At 37.2% G+C, this 21,838-nt stretch overlaps 1 protein-coding gene across 9 annotated transcripts in view; it reads right to left on the bottom strand.

Annotated features, from left to right (window-relative positions):
• Nrg3 (neuregulin 3) overlaps positions 1 to 21,838 on the bottom strand; it is a 1,115,105-nt gene that overhangs the window by 280,427 nt on the left and 812,840 nt on the right.

Consider the following 21,838-nt stretch of genomic DNA (forward strand, 5'->3'; position numbering starts at 1 on the left):
GTTTTATGGTAACTGAGCAATAGTCATAAATCAAGGCAGTTTTCTAAAACACTGGTAAAAATATCAGGTAGGTGGTTGATAGCAAAGGCGGGGTTCTCTCTATATATTCCAATTGGATTTAACTAGTAGTCACTGGATGACAGGTTGTATAAAAGTGGCAATAAATGTCTGTATGTGGGAATAAGATAGCTGACGGTGATTTGGGTTTGGACCTACAACACTCCAATTCTTCGCAGCCATTGAAGTTCTAATCCATCAACCAGCCTTGTAGAACGTCTCATGTACATGAACCATGATATTATCATGTTTAACTACACTTACCAGTGATCAAGATCAGATTCACAGAATTTAGGTTCCACTGCTAATTTTGCATTGTATAGATAAATCTTTTGTTAATTCTAACCCATTTATTTACTTTACATTCAATCAAAGCTTCTTCTCCCCATCCCAGACCCTCCTTACCTCCTGTATCCCCCTTGCCATCCACACATCGTACCCTTTCATAAAAGAGGAGTTCTCCCATGGATATCAACCAAATTTGCCAAATTTGTTGTAAGACTAGGTGCACCTTCTTCTATGGAGACTAGATGAGGCAGTCCGTTTGGGGAAAAAGGGATCAAAAGGCAAGCAGTGTCGTCAGAGACAGCCCCTGCTCCTCCTTGAGGAGTCTCACATGGAGACTGAACTGTGCAACCAGCATGCTCTCTGGTGGGCACTTCAGTCTCCTTGGGCCCCTCTAGGCCCAGATTTGTTGATTCTGTAGGTTTGGTTGTGGTGTCCTTGACCACAACCTTCAATCCTTCTTCCCCCTTTTTTACAGGATTCCCCAGACTCCCTTTCTGTTTAGCCGTGGGTCTCTGCATCGGTTTCCATCAATTGCTGGGTGAAGCCTCTCTGATGTTAGTTATGCTAGGCTCCTGTCTGGTGTCCCTGGTGCCAGAGGGCCTCTAGAGAAGGAGGCAGAGCTGTGGGCCAGAAAACAGAGTATACGAGGCAAGGTTCCATGTACCCCATATGTAAATCTTTTATCTTTAAAAGTGTCACATAATTATTAAAAATTATTTTGCAGTTTCATTTCATTGTGATTGGATAATTTGTCTAGTAGTAAATAGGTTATGTATTATTGCTTTAAAGCTAATCTTTAATCTTCTTACTTTTCAAGTATTTCTGCTCTTTATGTGTTTATTTGATGAGTTTTAAAACAGTTTATACTCCCCAAATTTAAAAAAAATCCGATTGTGTTACATTAGCAGTCAGTAATTTCTTTCTTTATGATACTGATAACTCATTACTGATAAACACTAAGAGGGTGTGAAACAATGCAGTTTATTTTTTATTGGATATTTTCTTTATTTACATTTCAAATGTTACCCCCTGTCCCAGTTTCCTTTCTCCAGAAACCCTCTATCCCATCCCCCTCTTCCTATTTCTATGACGGTGAAGCAATGCAATTTAACTACTTTGTGTCGTGATTTTCAGACTATGAATATAGCACAAACTTTCTTTGTGGCCAATCAATATTCTTTCTCTTCATCTTTCCTATTCTTTCTCAAACAGATCAAGATGAATCGTACAGTTTTAAGCAAAGTTTCTATGCCTGTCTTATACTAGCTCAAATACTAATTTTTTTTACATGTATTTATCATATAGCCATGCACATTCTCCATGGTTCACATGGGGAGGTCAGGTGATAGCTTGAAGGAACTGAGTACTTCCCTTAACAAAGAGGTTTCATGCATCAAATTTAGGTTATCAGATTTTGTGGCAAGAACCTTTGCCCCTAAACTACTTTGCCAATTTATTAGCTCATATTTTAAAGCTTAGACTGTGTAGACTTTGCACTGCTTTTAAGGGAGGAAACATTTTAGAACATTTAGTATATATATGTATATATATATTTAAATATCAGCATTAAATATATATGTATATATATATTTACATATACACTTATATATCAGCATTAAATATATATTTAAAGCATGTATTTATTGTTGTATTAGCTCAAATTATACTTAATTTTTTGAATTACCAATTCTTTAAGATTAAAATAGGAAATAAGGGAATTTAAAGAATCAGGGAACTAGAGAAAACCAATGTACTAGTACAAGACCGCCAAGGACAGTGAGACAGATCAGGGGATAGCGGCACATGTGACTGAAAAACAGCTTGGTGAATATAGAAGAGATCACTCTAGGGAAGCATTTGCTCAGTAAAACCTTCCCTGCTATTTGCAGAGGACACTATTTGGAGAAATTAAAGAGTATAAGATGTTGCCATCTACAATTTTCATGGCTTAAACTCATGGTGTGTGTGTGTGTGTGTGTGTGTGTGTGTGTGTGTGTGTGTGTGTGTGTGTGTATGAGATGTTTTGCATATGGTTTCATTGTTGCCCATTTGGGAGACTGATTTCCATTTTTTAGTTTCTGCTATGAACTCCAGATTCAATATCTGACTATTTTTAGCCTTTTAAAATTTATTGAACTTCTAAAATGTTTCCTAAACTTCAAAATAAATGAAATGCCTAGGATCATTGTAGGAGTGCTGTGGTCCCATAGTAAAGTTTCCACAAGTATTTACTTGGTATTTTAAGTGTTCAATCTCTTGAAACTATTGAATTCTATTTTACCCATTAATAATCAAAATGAACATACCTTTATTTAAGGGTTCAGTTGTACATCTTTTTACTTTGAGATATTTACATATATAAGGGCTATAATTTCCTTGTTTTGTTCCACCGACACAAGTTTTATAAAACAAACATGACGCCTTCCTTTTTTACACACGTTCCTAATAATATTTTTTCAAATGTGTTGACTTTTTAACTGTCCTTCTCCTAAAGTTGTTTCTATAGTTTTCCTTTTAACCTTGAACATGACTCATTGTCAAAATACCTTTCCCACATAATTTTGAATGGATGATATTCAGATGCTAGAATTTTCTGAGTTTTGTTTATTGTATTGATTTAGAATTCTGTCTACTGACTGCTTGGAAGTGTTCCAAATTTGGTTTCATGAGAAAAAAATTTGGATCAACTTTTGTTCGGCCATCTTTGCATTAAGAATTTTTTAAAGCTATGCTCATAAACTGTAAAGTGTTTTACTTTCAAGAAAATATGGTTCCTTTATTATAATTAAAGCATTTCTCACGTATTTTTCATTTTTCTGTTTAAGAATGATTTAATGATGAACGATGAAAATTAATTTAACTTCGTGTTTTTAGTTTGTAATTTCATTTAAATTCTTAATATTTTGACTTTTATTTTTGATGCTTTAATCTATCTGAGATCTTTGTTTTTAAAAATATAAAATATATATAATTTTTTTCATGTGGACACTCATTTTTCTAGTGCTATTTGTAAAATTGTTCTGGTCCTGATCATATTTAATTAATAGGTAATTTGATAAATTATGTTATATAACGTTAGAAGTCTCTGGGAAGAAAATGCTTTGTCTTTTTATATGATTACTCATATATTTTTTATTGTATATGCACTTATACTTATAGTACATATTTACTTATGCATGCTATTTACATATATACTCGATAAAAACAAGGAGCTATATCATATGCTTCCCACAGAAATATGTTAGAATTGTATTTTTTAACTCACTCTAGCTGAAAATTGGCAAGATTTTGTATTCTGACATTCTTTCTTCTCTTCAGTTTTAATGACTACTGTCTGTTTCTGTGTCCTCTGTAGACAGCTTCCTGTCTATGAAAAGAAGAACATAATGAACTCATCCTGTATATTTCTATTTTCTTTCCCATTCTTTTGTTACATTGGGTAGAACTCAGACATTAGATAGCTTTTTAGAGGATGACATTTCACCTTCTTCATGATGCCTTCTATAGATCATGTGTGCATTGTTTTCTCCTTCTTAGCACATGGTTTTTTTTTTTAAACCTAATTTTAATTCAATTAATCTTCATAAGTTTTTTTGTGTTTTGGATTTATTTTTACATCTGACCTACTTAACTCTGTGAATGTGAAAATGAAATGCTCTTGTTTTTCTTGTTTTGCTATAAATTCTCCTAGGAGATCCCTGTTATCTGGAAAGACAGATTCCACGTATGTTCTTACTTACTGTGGGAAGTTTCTCTAGAAAGTTTCCTGTACTGGGATTTTACCTTTTCTTACGTAGGTTTGGAGCAGAGTCTATGATACTTTTCAGCCAACTTCAAAGCCTTCCATTCCGGAGGATAAGAAGAAATCCAGTTGTAAATCACAGTTACACATTTATGGATGGCATAGAAAGTTCTGTCCAATATGTGTTAAATTGATGGGCTTTGGGTTGTTTATTGTAGAACTTATTTCACATACTGGTATCCATTTGAACAATGGCTTTAATGTTAAATCTAGTTCCTTAAGTATAATTTCATGGAAATTTCTTTCAATGTTTGTTTTTCCATGCTCCTTCTTTTCTCCGCTGTTTTCTTTCAAGAACAGATCATCATTTTTTTGCAACCTATTTCCATTTTTAAGTGATACAGAGGTATCGAGGAGATTATATCAATAAGAGTAGGAACGTCTGCTTAGATATTGTCTCTCAAGAACTTACATCTGTACATTGTGTCATGGTTCCCTGTATTATGTCTACACATTGTATTGTGACCCCGTGTAACATCACCTGAACACCCTTCATCATGTATCTACCATGTATGTCAAGAGCTCTGTGCATAGGATCAGGTTCTGCTGTCCTTCAGGTACCTGGTGGACTTTTAATATAACACATAGCATTCTTCTGGCCTCATGACTTGCTCTATTTTCATTTATTTATATTATTACTACAGATGCTAATCTGGTTTGATTGAGGTAGCGGTGGTCTTTTTCATTTACTGTCACCCGGTGTTTTTTTTTTTTTCTTACAGTCACAGAGCTAAACAAGCCAGCTGTTTTCTGAAATCAGACATAGCTGAGTATTTCATATTCTCTCTGTATACATAACATGTTCAAAGCAATATTTTATTAGCTTCACCTGCTGAAACATTTCCTCTGCTTTAGCATTTATTCCTGCTACAAGTTTAACTTGGGGTGGGGAAAATGGACATCTATAGATTGCTGACTATACCACCCACATCAGTGCAGTGCAGAAGGAGGGCAACCAGGAACTACCAGATACCTTTGACTTAAATGCTGAGGTCAGGACAACTTGTTTCTGAAAGGTTTTAATGAGAATACACAGGTGAGACTGAATTTTACTGTTTCACCTTGAGTAGTCAACTAACTAGCCACAATTTTTTAATTTTATTATTATCAAAGGAACAATTTTGCATTCACTGAGATACTTTTTTTCTATCTGGAGTGCCTTCCTTTTACATTTCACGACTTACGCAAAGGTGTCTCTAATTGCTCATCTGGCCATTTCCAATATGGGGGACAAATTTTAGCTTGACTTTTTAAGTTCTAAAACTATCTTTCAAACTTGCTTTCTGACCAGATGTTCAGTAAGCTTCCTCATCTCAGAATGTCATCCAAGGCTCTGCCTGATACTGAGAGTCACAGACACTGGAAAAACACAAATTCAGGCAAGTTACTGGGGCATAAAAGTCAACCTCAAATACAACAATAAAGCAGAATCAATCTTGTAAACTTCAGCAATCTTCCTTCCACCTCAACTGCAGTAAATCAAAGCTACTTCATTTCAGCAAGGGTATGACAGACCATTTGAGGAGAAATAATTGTCACTCACATTGTACATTTGACCAAGTCTCCTGCTCTATGTAGTAACATACCAACATTAGATTTGGAAATATATATTGGTTAGAAAAGAAAGATACTGAAGAAAAAAAAACAGTCAGACTCAAACCTGCAAATAAAGCAATTTACAATTTAAATTTTCTAAGAAAATGAACTCAATTAAAATGTATTTGACAATAAATTAAATATATTCAGCCTACTTAAAAACTGAAAGAAGGGGCTGGGGATTTAGCTCAGTGGTAGAGCGCTTACCTCGGAAGCGCAAGGCCCTGGGTTCGGTCCCCAGCTCCGAAAAAAAGAACCAAAAAAAAAAAAAACTGAAAGAAATAGAAGTTTTTCTTTCAGTAGGTACATGAAAGCCTTTCCCTTTAGCAAATTCTTCTTTCTCAAGTATTCTAATATGTAAAAATATTTTCTTCTTTAGTACCTTGACAAAAATGGCCATTACACATGAGCACATGTACAGGTACACACACACACACACACACACACACACACACACACACACACACACACCGCTTTCCTAGGTAAAGTACAATAAGTCACACAGGTTTTTTTTTTCTTTTTGTTCTAAGTCATAAAGAACGAAGGAATTGCAACAAGAATAAGAGAAATATACAAGAGAAAGGAAGGGTCCAAATATAGCTTGTTGCTAGTGCACTGTCTTACAAATAAGAGTCTTTATCGCAATAAACTTAGCTTGTATCCCTATGCCCGACAGAGCCTATGGTCTCTTCCTAAACTTTATTTTCACACTCAAGGACCTACCTACCCATGATTGCCTTCTCTGATTGAAAGCTTCCCTTGAGGCAGTTTTCTCTCTTTGCTGCATGAACAATTTCTGTCTGTTTATATCACTTAGTTTAATGTAGCAACATGATTTTGTTCTAAAACACTAATGACTGCTCAGAACACTTCTTATCTATAGAAAATATGGTCTAGATGGCAGCTTCATTATTCTTTTTGTTAATTATTAGTCACTTCCACCACCATGAACTTTGCCATGGTAGGGAATTCCTGAAACTGTGCCAAAATGACCCCCCTATAGATAGTTTGTCATAATAACAAGTAAAGCACATAAGCCGTGTATGTGAGAGGCCTTGCATTACCAGCAGGAGAAATTCTGTTTTGTACACAATATCAAAGATAGTTTGCCTAACAAGGGCCTACATTTCTTAGAATTTTTCCTTCCCCATTTCACCAATTAGCCAAAATTAGGACGTGAAGCCAACCTGTCCTCAAAGGGATGAGAGAGTTACCATCTCCATTAGAGGCCGTTCACACATACTTTCTGGCCTAGATGGAGTCTACTGCCCCCCCCCCCCTTTTAATAAAGATAATGCCTTGAAGTTCTTGCATCTTCTTGGACTGTTCCTTTGCACATCACTAAGACTGTTCTTTTCCCACACTAGCTAATGGATTACAACCCTTAACTTAGGATTAGTTTGGTCTGAAACTAGATTCTTACTTGCTTCCTTGGGTGATTGATACATCTGAAAAGCCATTGTATATTTGAGGGAAAATAAGACTACTTTGCAAACCCATAGATGGTGAATTATCAGTGAGTATGAGGAGTGTGACAGCAGGGTGCCCGAACACACTGTGAAATTCTACTCAGTTTAAGCAAGCCAAAGATGCAGTCATCAACACAGGGCAAGCTGGCTTTACAAGGAACAAATAAAGTTTATCATTTCTTGTAGAACTCTACCACTGAGATTAGAAAAAAGTGAAGTAAATGGCATAGTGTTTCATCATGTCACTATAGACACAAATAAAGTATGAATCAGCATTGTTCTTTGAAAGATTGTGTGACTGGCTGTAGATCAAACAGCTAGCCAAGAATTCATGGTGGAATGATTTTTATCTCCTTAGAACAATTTTTATTTTATTTCTGATTCCTAATATTCATAAAAGTTTCTTATGTTAGAAAAAACTCATGATTAATAAAACCACTGACTTCCTCCCCACCAGAAGTCAGAAGAATCATATCCTTCCTAAACCTATATTGACACAGATACAAGTAAAGGTATTGCCTAAGTCTTGCTGAGAAAAAGCTCTCAATCTCTGATCTGGAATACTGTTAATATTACTGTTAGTCTCAGTGTGCTCTTGGGTTGTTTGTTTGCTTGTTTGTTGAGAAAGGTAAAAATGAAACGAGATGACAAATTCAAAAGAATAATGTTAGCAGGGATACCACGGATACCCACCACCTACTCAGAAGAGAAGGGGAGGGAGTTTGTAGGAAAGGATTGTGGGAAGGGATAACTCGAGGGCAGCATCGAAGTATAAAGTGAATAAGTAAATACTATTACTACTACTAAACAATATAATAATAATAATAATAATAATAATAATAATAATAATAATAATTTTGAAATAGAATAATGTTAGCTATCTAACAAATGTCAAGGTATGTGCTTTCCACATTATTCAATGCAGGAGAATGCACAAATGCTTATAGGAATACTATGGGGGCCAAATATGTCCATCAAAGAGTAATGTGCACATAGGCAGAATAATAAAAGGCACATTTATGAGAAGGAAAGACAAAGCCAACTGGATTCAGAGTCTATTTCTGGGCATCGTGAAAACTTCGGCTCATTCAGAAGAGAACACCTGTCCTATAGCAGCCAGTTGTGTGATCTCCTGTATCATGAACAGTTAAGTGAGACTTGAAGTATGGCAGACACTCCTGAGACTTATTTTGCTACCCTTCTTACTATTACAGGAAAATGCCGTCTATGAGAGGCTCCAGCTACTGTTTCAGGGATATCACGTGGTTCTTTTCTATCAGCAGAAAGTTGATTTATTCAACAAAACACATATCCAAACTGTTAAGCATATCACAGCTATGGCTATATTCCTGTTGTGCTTCTGCTCATGACCATTATATATTAAGTTGTAAATATTGTAAATTCACGGCATTTCAATAATATACACTAATACTGACTCATCTCAATACAATTGTATTTACTTTAATGTTCATGCTATATATGTATTGGCTTTAGACAAAGCAAAAATGTTCTAAAAGCAGAAAGTTAGAGGGAGCAAAGTATCCTTACTGTCTATGACAGTGTCATTGTTCATTGAAGCAACCTGTCAGAGCTTGTGGACTGTGGTTTTGATTAATCCTTTGGTAATGGTAAAACTTCTTCACGGGCTGTAAAAGGTCGAGGAGTCACTTAGGATGCTGCTTCTGTGAACAGAGCACTGATTGCCCATATAGCAGTCACTGGAAAAGTGTCAATTGCCACAACACACATTTTTTTCTTTTATTCCTTTTCATATTTTCTTTGGATAGGAAGCATAGTCAACATAAACACTCTTTTACTGCTTGATCATGTGAATGAATGTTTTTCTGCTGTAAAAATTGCTCTCCTAAAGTGAAAACATGGTATTTAACATTTTTAAAACTTTACTCAGTTAATGTTATTTTATTTATTTATTTATTTAGACTTTTTTCCTGATTTTTTTTTAAGATCATGTCTGACTATATAGCACTGGCTGTTTTCAAACTCAGTATGTAATCCAGATTGGCCTCAAAGCCACAGAGATCACAGAGCTCTTCCTGCTTCTGCCACCCAAGTGCTGAGACTAAAGGTGTGTACCACTATGCCTGGCATTCTGCTAATTTTAATATTTAGCAAAGCAAGATGAACTCGGTAGATATTAGATAACTTTTGAAATAGGTAGACACCTTAAAATGGAATCCAGAAAATCCTTTTGCATCGGACAATTCTCTTTCAGACATCCAAAGTTACTTCAGTGTCTGGTAGGAGGGGACCATTAAACGCATGGGTTCCTGTCATGAGCAAATTCTAGATTCTCTGTCTTTCCACAGATTCTATGTTCAATTTATCAACAGTGTATTGATGGGTTTTCAGAGAGATATCCACTAGACAGACAGATGCAGATAGATAACAACAAAATCATTGAAGAGATATTCAAAGAATTTCATGTAGACGTGACTATTCGTCTATTTTAGAAAATGAGTCAGAATATAGTTCAGAGTCTTCTCTATCTAAAATTTCCCAAATAACTAAGTATTTACTTAGTTAAAGAATTAAGTTGTGTCAGACTTGGTGTCACACATATAATACAAGCACTTGGGAAACTGAGGTTGGAGCATAGAGAGGTTAAATTCAGAGTAGGCTATGCTTTGAGACTGACATACTCTCTTTTTCCTCCTACTTGTCCCCTCAAATCAGGGAGTGGTAGTGATGATTCTATCTTGTAAATACCTTTGAATTTTTCTGAAAATATAGAACATACCCAAATTGGCCCTAGTTCTTCCATCAGCTGGTATAAGTTCTTAATAACTATTACTTGTATCTGAAGATATTTGTATGATGGAGTGTTAAATGGTACTTTGTGTTTCTCATCGTTCCTTCTTGATTGTGGTGCAACATTTAAAATTAGCTACAGAAGAGTCCCAGTGTGTGTAGATTGTATCCCTGGATCACTATGATATGGTATGTCTATATTTCAAAGCTTCATACCACCGAAAACAAAGGGCTTTGTTGAAAAGATAAGAAATCAGGAAAAATGGTAAATCTCAGAATTTCTTTGTGGTTTATGAGACACTTAAAATCATGTATATGCCTTTAATAAATACTGCATTAATCTTTCCAGGAAACCTCCTCTAGAAGGAGTGAAGTTTCCAAAATTCAAAATAAAAATGGAAATTAAAAAAGAGAGAAATAAAAACAGAGAGACAGACAGAGAACAGAGATGCCTAGCAACCTGCGTGTTAAAAGCTTTGTTATTGGGAGGAAGGGTGGCTTGGTTGTTCACATGCTTGCTGTGTAAAGAATGAGAATCTGAGTTTGGATCCTCAGCACACACACATAGAAAAAGGTCCAGAGATGGCCCTGCTAATGCCAACACTGTGGCAAGATCCCTTGGAACTCACTGGCTGTCAAGCCAAGCTTAATCAGAGATTTCTAGGTCAGTGAGAAAATTTGTTTTAGAAAAACAAGATGGCCAGTGTCTGTGGCATGACACTCAAAGTTGACTTTAGAGTGTCCACATATTAACTATACATATGCCCCTTGACCAACATATAATGGATACAACCTATACAATCAACAGAGTGAAGGGACAGTACTTTAAATGGAAGAAAGTATTTTTATTCTCTCTAATAGGTGGTTTACATTCAGAAGATACAAAGAGCTAGAAAATTTAAAAATTAAAAAAAGAATTATATTCAAGTAAACAACAGAGACATTTCTCTCAAGAAGGTGTGCAGATAGCTAACAGGTATGTGAACAAAATGAACAATATCACTAAATGTCAGGGATATGCAAAATCACTATATGTTAACAGCCTATTCTAGCGACAATGGTTTTTCCCCCAAAGCACAAAAAGACAAGTATCACACTATATCATATGCAAAAATCTAAGAAAATTAAGCTTATAAAATTAAAATATGAAATGAAGGGCCTAGAGACCATAAATAAAGAGGTGATGGGAGATGAGATCCTGAACACGGGACCCAGTGTTATCAGTAAATGAGATAGTGATGTTTTTATAAACTATATTCAGTGGAGTAACCACAGATGACAATAATGGACTATATTTTTATAAAACCAGAAAAAGAAAACAGTTTACAGGTGTTCATATCACACAGTAATGGATGCAGAGTGATGATCAACCCAATTTATACATCATATATCACTTTCAAACCCATATATTTCTGTCATTTTATGCTTCTCTTCAGGTTAAAATAAATTTAAGTTTACATAAAAAACTAAATGTCTTATTCTTGATTCCTCATGAAAAAATGAAAACAAAAATTTTAAAAGTTGCCTTTTACAACAAAATCCTATCAATTGCTGTGTCAGGAAACACTTGGAAGGCTAGAGTATAGAATGTATAGATTGTTAAAGTACCTAGAAACCCATAGTTTCGGAGTGTTAATTAATGTCTCCAAATTTCAGTTTCTTCCACCATAAAAGTGCAATAATTAAGGGTTGGTAATAAACAAGGAAATATAAACATAGGTTTATCACAGTATTTGACATCTATAAGTATCCATTTACAAAAGTGCCTCAGTTGGAATCTGAAACATGGCCCTGGATTTATGAGAAAAGCAAGTGATATTTACCTCTCTGATGCTTGCCAACACTATGGTTGACTTTTATCTTCTTTGTGCTCACTTTAAATATGCACTGTGAGAAGCTATTTACCATTGGTGTGTTTAGATTTTTTTAAAGCATGTAAAAACTGAAAGGGAGATGGTCATATCGAACCCTAAAATAACCAAGGTAAGAAGGCAAGCTATTTCTTTTCGTGTCAGTCACACGAGAGTTAGACTATGGGGAAGTGAACTGTGTACAACCTAGTACATCTATTGTCTGAATGTCATATGAAAGAACACCCAAGTGAACCAGTCATTCTGTCGTTCACCTCCAACAGCAGCAGCTGCCAACAGAACATAAATGCACTGGCACATTAAAAAAGACTAACACTGGTGAAACTAATATCGTTAATCCAGCATTTGACATTGAGCATAACAAGGGTGTGTTTGAAATTTATATTAAGTAGGTAAATAGGAACATAAAACCCATGGGTGAGGAAAGCAATGTTACCTCAGCTGTCACAGACCCTGTTGGACGAATACTAACTTTACATTTTAGTTATTTCTCTATTTCAAAATTATTTACTTCTTAAGTGCATGTATATCAGATACATGCCTGGTGATCACAGATGTTAGAAAAAGGCATCAGATCCCTTAGAATTGAAGTTATAGAAAGCAGTGAACTGCCATGCAGGTGCTGGGGAACAAATCCAGGTCTTCTGTAGGAGCAACAAGTCCTCTTTAACATGACTCTAGCTCTCTAGCCTGACAGTCATTTCTTTATTTTTAATCTTTATTAATTCTTGCCCAAAGTTTCCCACAATTTATCTTTCCAGTGTCTGCTGCCATGTAACATTTGGGACCATCTAGACAGAAATACTTTTAGAAAAGCCAAAAAACATCATACTTTTTTTATTGTAGAAAGCAAAAATTTGGAATGTGGAATAGACTAATTTACATTTATGTACAAATTTAGGAAAGGAGTTACCATCCTTAGCTCTAATTAACAAGTCAAATGTAATCCTCAATCGGGGAAGGTTGTCTATAGGACTTCCCTCAGATAGCCAGTGTATGAGTGTTCATGTGCTCAATGGACAACAGTTAAGTATTCTATGTACCCTATCAGTGCACTTTAAATCATCTCTGTATTGCTTATAATTCCCAATACAATATAAATGCTCTGTCAGTATTTGCTATGTATTATTTAAGGAGTGAGAAGAGAAATCTGCACCTGCTCAGAATAAATGTTATTTTTTTAATCAGTATGATTTAAACATGCTCATGAAGAAGACCAACTTTTACAGGAATGATACTTAGAGATAATTATATCACTCAACCCTTATTAAAGTTTCCCTTTGAAATAGAAACTGTCACAGAAAAGGACTTGGTGCACTTAATGAATGCACTGACAACACTATTCCTGTGTTTATGGCTTGGAAAACATGGAGGAAGAGGGGACTGAAACATTGTGGGAAAAAGACCAAAAATGTCTGCTGTGGGATTGTGTCTCCTAGAGATGACAGGGAAGCTTCCCCCATGATACCCCAACAGTATGGCCCTTTAAACAAGAAGTCAACAATGGCAATACTAACAGACAGAGCAACAAGGAAAGGGAAAGCTGAAGGAGCGAAACCACTGGAAACCGAACTACAAACAACTAAAGACTGACCAGAAAGGGAAAATTAGTTTCCTCCTGAGATGAGCCCCCTAATTGGTTATCCAATACCCAGAAGTATTCTTAAAAATCATGTACTTACAGGTTATGCTCTAAATGGCCAGGAGAATGAATGAAAAACTGCAGTTGGTGGCATCAAGTGGAGTAGAGGATGTGCCAGAGATCTGAGATGGGGTGAGCTTAGCTGAGACTCACAGCAGTGGGGATATGGGACCTCAAAGAGGTTACCTCCTGTAGACAGGCAGGAACCCCAGTGGAGCGATAGGAACACCAACTCACTCGCAAAACCTTCAACCCAAAATTTATCTTACCTAGAAGTTCAGGAACAAGGGATGGTGCTCGGACTGAGGGGATAGGCAAGCAATAACCAGCCCAACTAGAGACCCTTCTCATGGGCAAGCGTCAATCTATGACTAATGATGTTCTGTTACACATATAGACAGAAGCCTAGTTTGACTATCCTCTCGTACCTGCCTCACACAGATGCAGAGACCTAAAGCCAAGTATTGGATGGAACTTGGGGATTCTTGTGGGAGAGTTGGGGGAAGAATTGAAGGCCAGAAGGGAGTAGGAACTCCACAGGAAGACCAACAAAGTCAATTAGCCTGTACTATTGGGGGTTCTCAGAGAGTGAACCAACCAAAGAGCATACACAGACTGGAGCAACCCCCACCTCCCCCTGCACATTTGTAGCCAGATATGCAGTTCTGTCTTCACGTGGATCCTGAATAACTAGGTCTGAGGTGAGGGAGTCATACCTAAAGATGTTGCCTGTCCATGGATCCGTTCCCTTAATTCAGCTGTCTCGTGTGACCTCAGTGGTAAAAGAGGCACCTAGCCCAGCAAAGACTTGATGTGACAGAGTGGTACCCAGAGATGCCTCCACTCTTTCAGAGGGGAAGAGGTAAGGTATGGGGGAGGGACTGTAGGAGAGGGAAAAAAGGAAGGGGGGTGGGGCAGCAAATGTACAGTGAATGAATAAATAAGTAAAAAGAAAGGGGGAAAAGAAATAAAACTAAATTGTATTGAGGATTAAAGCCAATAAACATTAAACTACTCATTTGAGTGCTAGAAACTCTGATAAAAATCCCTCAAGCTGGAGAGTAAACAATGTATTGGCAAAGTAGACCCTGGTCTGGACTGGCTTGGATGATAGGCAGCTCAAGGAGTAGTAGACAAAGTTACTCTGCTCTCTCTCCTACTCTAGCTATGGGTGTTCTATGCAGAGACTATGTTCCTAGGATCTCTCCCTAAAGTTACAGAATGAGTGGAATGGGACCCCAGGGGGCCACTGCGCACTGCAGGTTAAAACAATACAAAAGGCTTTACCGTTTCTAGAAGATTTCAATCTAAAAGCACCACGTTTCAATTATCTGGATTAATGACCCAGGGTCAAATGGTGATTGGTTTATGCTTTATGCTTTGTGCTTTTATGAATCTGAATTTTCTACATTTGTTTATGGAAATTTCTTTACTGTGACCAGATTGTGCACCCCTTCTTCTGAGTGTGCCCATAAAGTTAGAGTGCTGTGAGCCTCTGCATTACTACATACCTATGCTGTGCACCAAGAATGTTGTGGTTGTTCCTTGGCAGCCTTTCCTGAGTTTGCTCCCTCTGTCACTTGTGACCCTTCATGGTTTCTTCCCCTTTACATCAATTCCTGAAACTACTGTGCCTTTCCTGCGCATCCTTAATCTTATTTCTTTGTCTATTTTTAAACAGTGTCAACAATGTACAAAATTGCATTTTTGGGGGGTTAATTAATACGTGCCAGTCTGAATTGATGGTAAGTATGGAGTCCTCACCAAATTCCTATCATGAAATATAACGTCTACATCAACAGCATTAAGGGATTTTAGGAATTGAGTAGCTCACAGAGATAAAACCTTCAGTAGGAAATTAGAGCACTTTGAATGTTGCACTGGACTAGAGGGCACTATTTACCAGATAAGACATCTGACATTGCATCTGCTATTATCTTGACCTTGAGATGTCTCAGTGCCCAGAACACTAAGAAATATTTCTCTTGACTGCCAGTCACAGGGTTGAAGGTATGTGGTTCTAGCCACAGAGGGACATGAGAACAGTAGGATCTGTTTAGAGCATGCATTACTTATGCTTCATTACTTGGATAATGAATGCATTGAATAAAAATGCATTGTTTTGGCTATAGACTGGATACCATTAGTGAACCATGTATAGGGACAATGAGCTCAACATCATGGCTGTCACCTTCTTTTAGCAAAAGGAGATAAGTTGATAAGCAACAGAAAACCATGCTTAGTTGCATTTTAATTTATTTAAAGTTATAAGAAAGCACATGCAATAATAAGACTAGAAGCAATCCTACCTAGATTCCAATTCAAGCATACTTTGTTGTTCTTTCCTATGAACCTATGAAGTAGTCAACACATAACTTTTATTTATATATATATATATATATATATATATATATATAATTTCTATGTACTAATGCTCAACTGTAAGGCCAGGTATTCAGACCACAGTTCTTCTGAAGATTATTTTTAATATGTTCAAGTACATACTGAGTCTATATATCAAACTTATGCTCAGAATCTTCCTGTCCAGAAATTGTATCTTAGAAAAAATTTCAAATATTCTTCTCTTGTGCCCATCAGAGAATCACACAATGTCTTAAGCCTCATTAAAATGACCATCCCAAGAGCTTCCTAAACACAAGAAAGGGCACAGTGCTTTCCTGGCCTACTGTTCCAGAGGATCATTCAGAAGTTGGACCTTGTTCATGGTCACTGTCTGCACTGTGCTCTCTTGGAATAGAAACACACATGTATGGTAATCTAGATTCTGACTCTTTGAAATGATCATTCCAAGGGGGCACCTTGGGGGTACAGATGGAAAATATAATCTCCCATCATCTTTCACAATAGTATTCATCAGAACTATATTTAGATTAGTTTCCTGGCATCCTATAAGTGGTCTCATACAAAGCTTGGGTTCAAAAATCCAAAGATATCACAGAGTAAATGAATATTATTACACTCAGCTCAGGAGACATACATTGTACAAACAGAACAGAAGAGGGGACAGAGAGCAGAGGACTCAGGAGTGTCCTCTGACATTTTCACAAGAATGCAGTAATGGAGATCTGACTTCTCTTTTTTTTAATTGGATATTTTTAATTTACATTTCGAATGCTATTCCCTTTCCCAGTTTCCCATCCATAAGCCCCCTATCCCATCCCCTTCTCCTTAATCTATAAGGGAATTCCTCCTACCCAACCCTCTTCCCTCTCCCAGACCTGACATTCCCATACACTAGGGGGTCCAGTCTTGGAAGGACTAAGGGCTTCTCCGCCCATTGGTGCCCAACAAGGCCATCCTCTGCTACATATGCAGCTGGAGCCAAAGGTCTGTCCATTTGTAGTCTTTGGATAGTGGTTTAGTCCCTGTGAGTTCTGGTTGGTTGGTATTGTTGTTCTTATGGGGTTGCAAGCCCCTTCAGTTCCTTCAATTCTTTCTCTAGTTCCTCCAACAGGCACCCCATTCTCAGTTCAATGGTTTCCTGCTAGAATCCTTCTCTGTGTTTGTCACACTCTGGCTGAGCCTCTCAGGCTCTTGTCAGAATGCACTTCTTAGCTTCATCAATATTGTCTAGTTTTGATGGCTGTATACATGTGTGCTGGCTCTCCAGGTGGGGCAGGCTCTGAATGGCCATTCCTTCAGTCTCTGCTCCAAACTTTGTCTCCACATCCCGTCCTATGAATATTTTTGTTCCCCCTTTTAAGAAGGACAGAAGCATCCTCACTTTGGTCCTCCTCCTTCAGTTTCATGTGGTCTATGGACTGGATCTTGGGTAATTTTATCTTTGGAGCTAATATACACTTATCAGTGAGTGTATATTGTATGCGTGTGTGTGTATGTGTGTGTATACATTTGTCTGTGTGTGTGTGTGTGTGTGTGTGTGTGTGTGTGTGAGAGAGAGAGAGAGAGAGAGAGAGAGAGAGAGAGAGAGAGAGAGATTGGGTTACCTCACTCAAGATGATATTTTCTAGTTACATCCATTTGCCTATGAATTTCATGAAGCCATTGATTTTGATAGCTGAGTAGTATTTCATTGTGTAGATATACCACATTTTCTGTATCCATTCTTCTGCTGAAGGGCATCTGTGTTCTTTCCAGCTTCTGCCTACTATAAATAAGGTTGCTATGAACATAGTGGAGCAAGTGTCTTCGTTGTATGTTGGAACATAATTTGGGTATATGCCTAGGAATGGTATAGTTGGGTCTTCTTTTCTCCTGCTCAATGAGCACCCTTATTTCAAAGCTATACAGGAGTATGGGACTATAATTCTAGTGAAGATACCAATCCCTTTTTGTGATTTAGAGTTTAAGAGATGGATTTCTAGACTTCCAATATAAAAACTTTCAGACAAAGTCCCTAATTCTATCTCATTTCATAAATGCTTTGGGGAGTTGCTAGTCTCCAGAAGGACAAATGCTACAATAGTCTTTATTAAGGCCTTGTAGAGGCCCATTGAAATAAAGCTACTTCCTCTTGTCAAAAAACAATCAAATCTCAGTTCTATCTCTGAACTGGGTAGATATCTCATAGTCCAATCTACCCAAAACCTAAGAGTCACCTGCCCTGGAGACTCCAACTAGGGAAAGCTGATACACCAAAGCCATACTAAAAAGATGGAAGGAATAATTGCTACTTTAATGAAAAAAATATATTTTTCATTTCCAGAAACCTCACCCATTTTAAAGTCTTTTGCTAGTGCCTATCTACCTTTCTGAGTCTTCACTTTCCCTTAGTGGTCCTAACTTATGTTTTCTTTTTGTTTCAGTTTCAATCTTTTATATATTCTCCACAGCATAGGTATGTGTTATGTTATCTTGAACACGTGGGGATTTTTCACTCTTCATCTCTAAATCTACCCCCCTTGTTCCCTTCCATCATGTACAAATGGCTTACAAATGGCATATGTTTTTTTCTTCCCTTTCTCCATTTCCCACGTCTGGCAACTACTGAGATCTATAGTTTGTCTTCCCTATAATTTTTCTTTTAAATTATTTAAATTGTTCAAGATTTGTTCTAAGTCCATTTTTACATTATGTTATTAATGAGACTAAGTACACTGAGAATGGACCTCCTTTTCCTTGGAGCATATGACATCCTAATTTGGGTTCCCCCAAATTTCTACTAATAATATGGCTTAGAGCTGGATATTGTTTCCATGTTACTGTAGAGATGACAACTCTGGGAGATTAAGGTAGATGTTAATGAAGACTCAGGCTTGAAGATTTGTTATTGATAGTCTTGGCCATGCAAACACTATTAGACTAGATATCAGTGGAAAGAGGCATACTGAAGTTTAGAATGACCTTTTAATTTTTTTAATTTTATTTCTTGAATTATTTACTTACTTATTTACTCTCTATACTGCTCACTGCCGCACTCTAGGTTACTTCCTCCCAAAATCATTCCCCTCCCCATCCCCTTCTCCTGTGATTGCGTGGGGGCCCCCTGAGTATCCCCTAACCTTGGCACTACAATTCTCTGCAAGTCTAGGCACTTCCTTTCTCACTGAGGCCCGACAGGGCAGCCCAACTAGAAGAACATAGCCCATAGACAGGTAACAGCTTTTGGGATACCCCCTGCTCCAGTTGTTCAGGACTCACATGAAGACCAAGCTGCACATCTGCTATGTATGTGTAGAGAGGCGTAGTTACGGTCAGTATATGTTCTTTGGTTGGTGGTTCAGACTCTGAGATCCCCAAAGTTCCAGGCTAGTTGACTCTGTTGGTCTTCCTGTGGAGTTCCTATCCCCTGCGGTGCCTGTAGTTCTTCCTCCTATTCTTCCATAAGAGTCCTCAAGCTCCATCCACTGTTTGGCTGTTGGTGTTCATATCAGTCTGAGTCAGTTGCTAGGTAGAGCCTCTCAGAGGAGAACATGCTCTTGGAATGACTTTTAAGTGAAGAGGTCCCTAACTTAAAATGGATATTTTCTCTACCATCTACCCACCCCAGTCGGACCACAGCTAGCTCATAGCTCTCTAGTTCCATCTCTCTTTTCTTCAAGACTAAAGATGATACCTTACATGGGTGAGCAAAGGTGGTCAAAAGAAGAGATGGAGACAGAAAATCTATATACTGCCCACCATTTGTAGAGAATAACAAAAAATAGAAATGGTTAAAAAGGTTTGGGAAATTGATGGCTGTTATCTATGGGCAGGATTGACAGTAGCAGGAGACAGAGAGAGAGATAGGTGATATGTGGGACATCTTTGGAGGAAAGCAACTCCTCTGATCCTGACCAACATCCTTTCCTCTTATTCCTTCCTACATCCCATCAAATCCCTAGTGGGACAGTAACTCAAAGGGTACTGAATCTTTCATAAAGTCATACAGATATATTAGGTTTTGTTTTGTGTTTTCCAAACCAGACTTTGAAACAATTTATATGGTTATTATGGACATGTGAGTTCAGTATAGATTCATCTTCAAGGTTCTTTTTAGCACAACTAGGGTCCAGGCACTTATCACTGAAGGCATGATGGCTCCCCTGCTGATACCTTTGCCTCATCTCTCAAGTGCATGCAAAGAAGCATGACTTCAAAATACACAGTCAAGGGTGCCCATTTCTCATCAACTCTGCATTACTTAAGGGATAAAAGGGAACAGGGCCTTCAACCCCCATTGTGGGATTTTCATTAATAGATAAATCCATGGGTTAAATAGAAAAGGAAGACGGAAGAAGGGATATAACAATATACTGAGAAGAAAAACATGAAGGTACTGGAGGACAGCTTATTTCCCGAGCATGAAGCCACTCTGAAGAGATCATGAGCTGCAAATTAAACAATCCTTCAGCAAGAATTCTGACAAGGAAATTTCATTAGGGATTTAAATCTCGACGGAAGCTCAAGTTGCTGCATTAAGATATGAAAATTGTGCAAATATTGTTCCTTAGAATGATGTTTGCCGCAGGTCATTGAGTTTCAGTCAATGAAATTTAGAGTGATAAATGTCCTGTTGAAAATAACTAGCAGAGGAAAGGTTCCAGAAGAGGTATAAAAGAGTCCAACAGTTGGGAGCTTAGGCCCCAGAGTCATTTGGAAGAAAAGTGAGACTCCAGTGTTAACTGGCTGTGTGACCTTGAGTTAGTATATTTTGCATCTCTGTAGTCTAATTTCCACATCCATAAAATGTGAGCAATTTTCAATGCACTCCCTAGTAGTCTGTGATTGTGGAGATTTAATGAAATAATCTTGTCAAAGCCCTTAGCACAGATCCTGGCATATAGAACATTTAACCACATACTACCAATGATGACAATGGAGAGGCGGGAGCGGGCTAAAATCTTCCCAGTTCTGACTTCGCCCATCTCTGTGTTATAAGAAAAACTCCCCATCATCGCCTTCTCTCAGAATTGTGAGACTTAGAAGCCGAATAAATGTGGCACATTTTAAAGGGCTATGTAAATGCTATGCCCAGTACGTCTCAGTGTTTATGCATAAACATGTCATTTTCCTTCATTAGTTGGTACAGTCCTCAGAGTTAAATTCCCATTGGATTAACATCATATTTCTGATTAGATGACTCTTGGTGGCTGCTTAGAAAAGGCTACTGGAACGTTAATCATCTCTAAATAAATGTACACATGGATATGACATAATATGTGATTCATGCACTCATCTATGGATTTCAGATGTGCAAAATCCTTGATTTTTTGATTTCAAGGAATTCTGGCACTTTGACTATTACAGACATGTATGCTTTTTTGAACAGAAAATTTGAGTAGTAGGAAAATAAGTTCACATAATACCATAACCCAAAATTAAAAAAAAAAACCTTCAGCAGAGCAGATCAGATCAAAGAATAATCATTTTTCAATCCTACATAAGAATAATTTTATGTTTCATGGTTTCATATGATAGGAACACTTAAGTCATTTCACATTCTAGAGGAAGACAAGGTATGAAAAATGTTTCAAAGGAAAGCCTATTGTGCATTAGGCCTGATAATTCCTCTCTTGCTCTTGCTACATTAAATAATCCTATGCACCTTATTCCTAGGATCATAGTGAAGTCTTTTTCTCTGAGGAATGCAGTCATGGGTGCTGGTCTCACACTTAATGTCTGCACTGATAAACTACAGTTTGCCTTTATAATTTGAAAATGTCTGCCATTATCCTCATTGAAATAAATTTTTGAATCAAATTGGTTCACAAAATTTGGTTAGATGCTTCAGTGAGAAATTATTTTATCCATCGGAATCACTCATAGGTTGTGGGTTGTGTCTAGAATTCTGTACTTAATATAGAATTTACTGCCACATATAAATTTTGGTTCTTTTGGAAGAAGGTGCTGGTGAGACAGTGATATGGCTCAGTTGGTAAAG

Source organism: Rattus norvegicus, chromosome 16 (assembly GCF_021556685.1).
Source record: "Rattus norvegicus strain SHRSP/BbbUtx chromosome 16, alternate assembly SHRSP_T2T, whole genome shotgun sequence".
Lineage (NCBI taxonomy): Eukaryota > Metazoa > Chordata > Mammalia > Rodentia > Muridae > Rattus > Rattus norvegicus.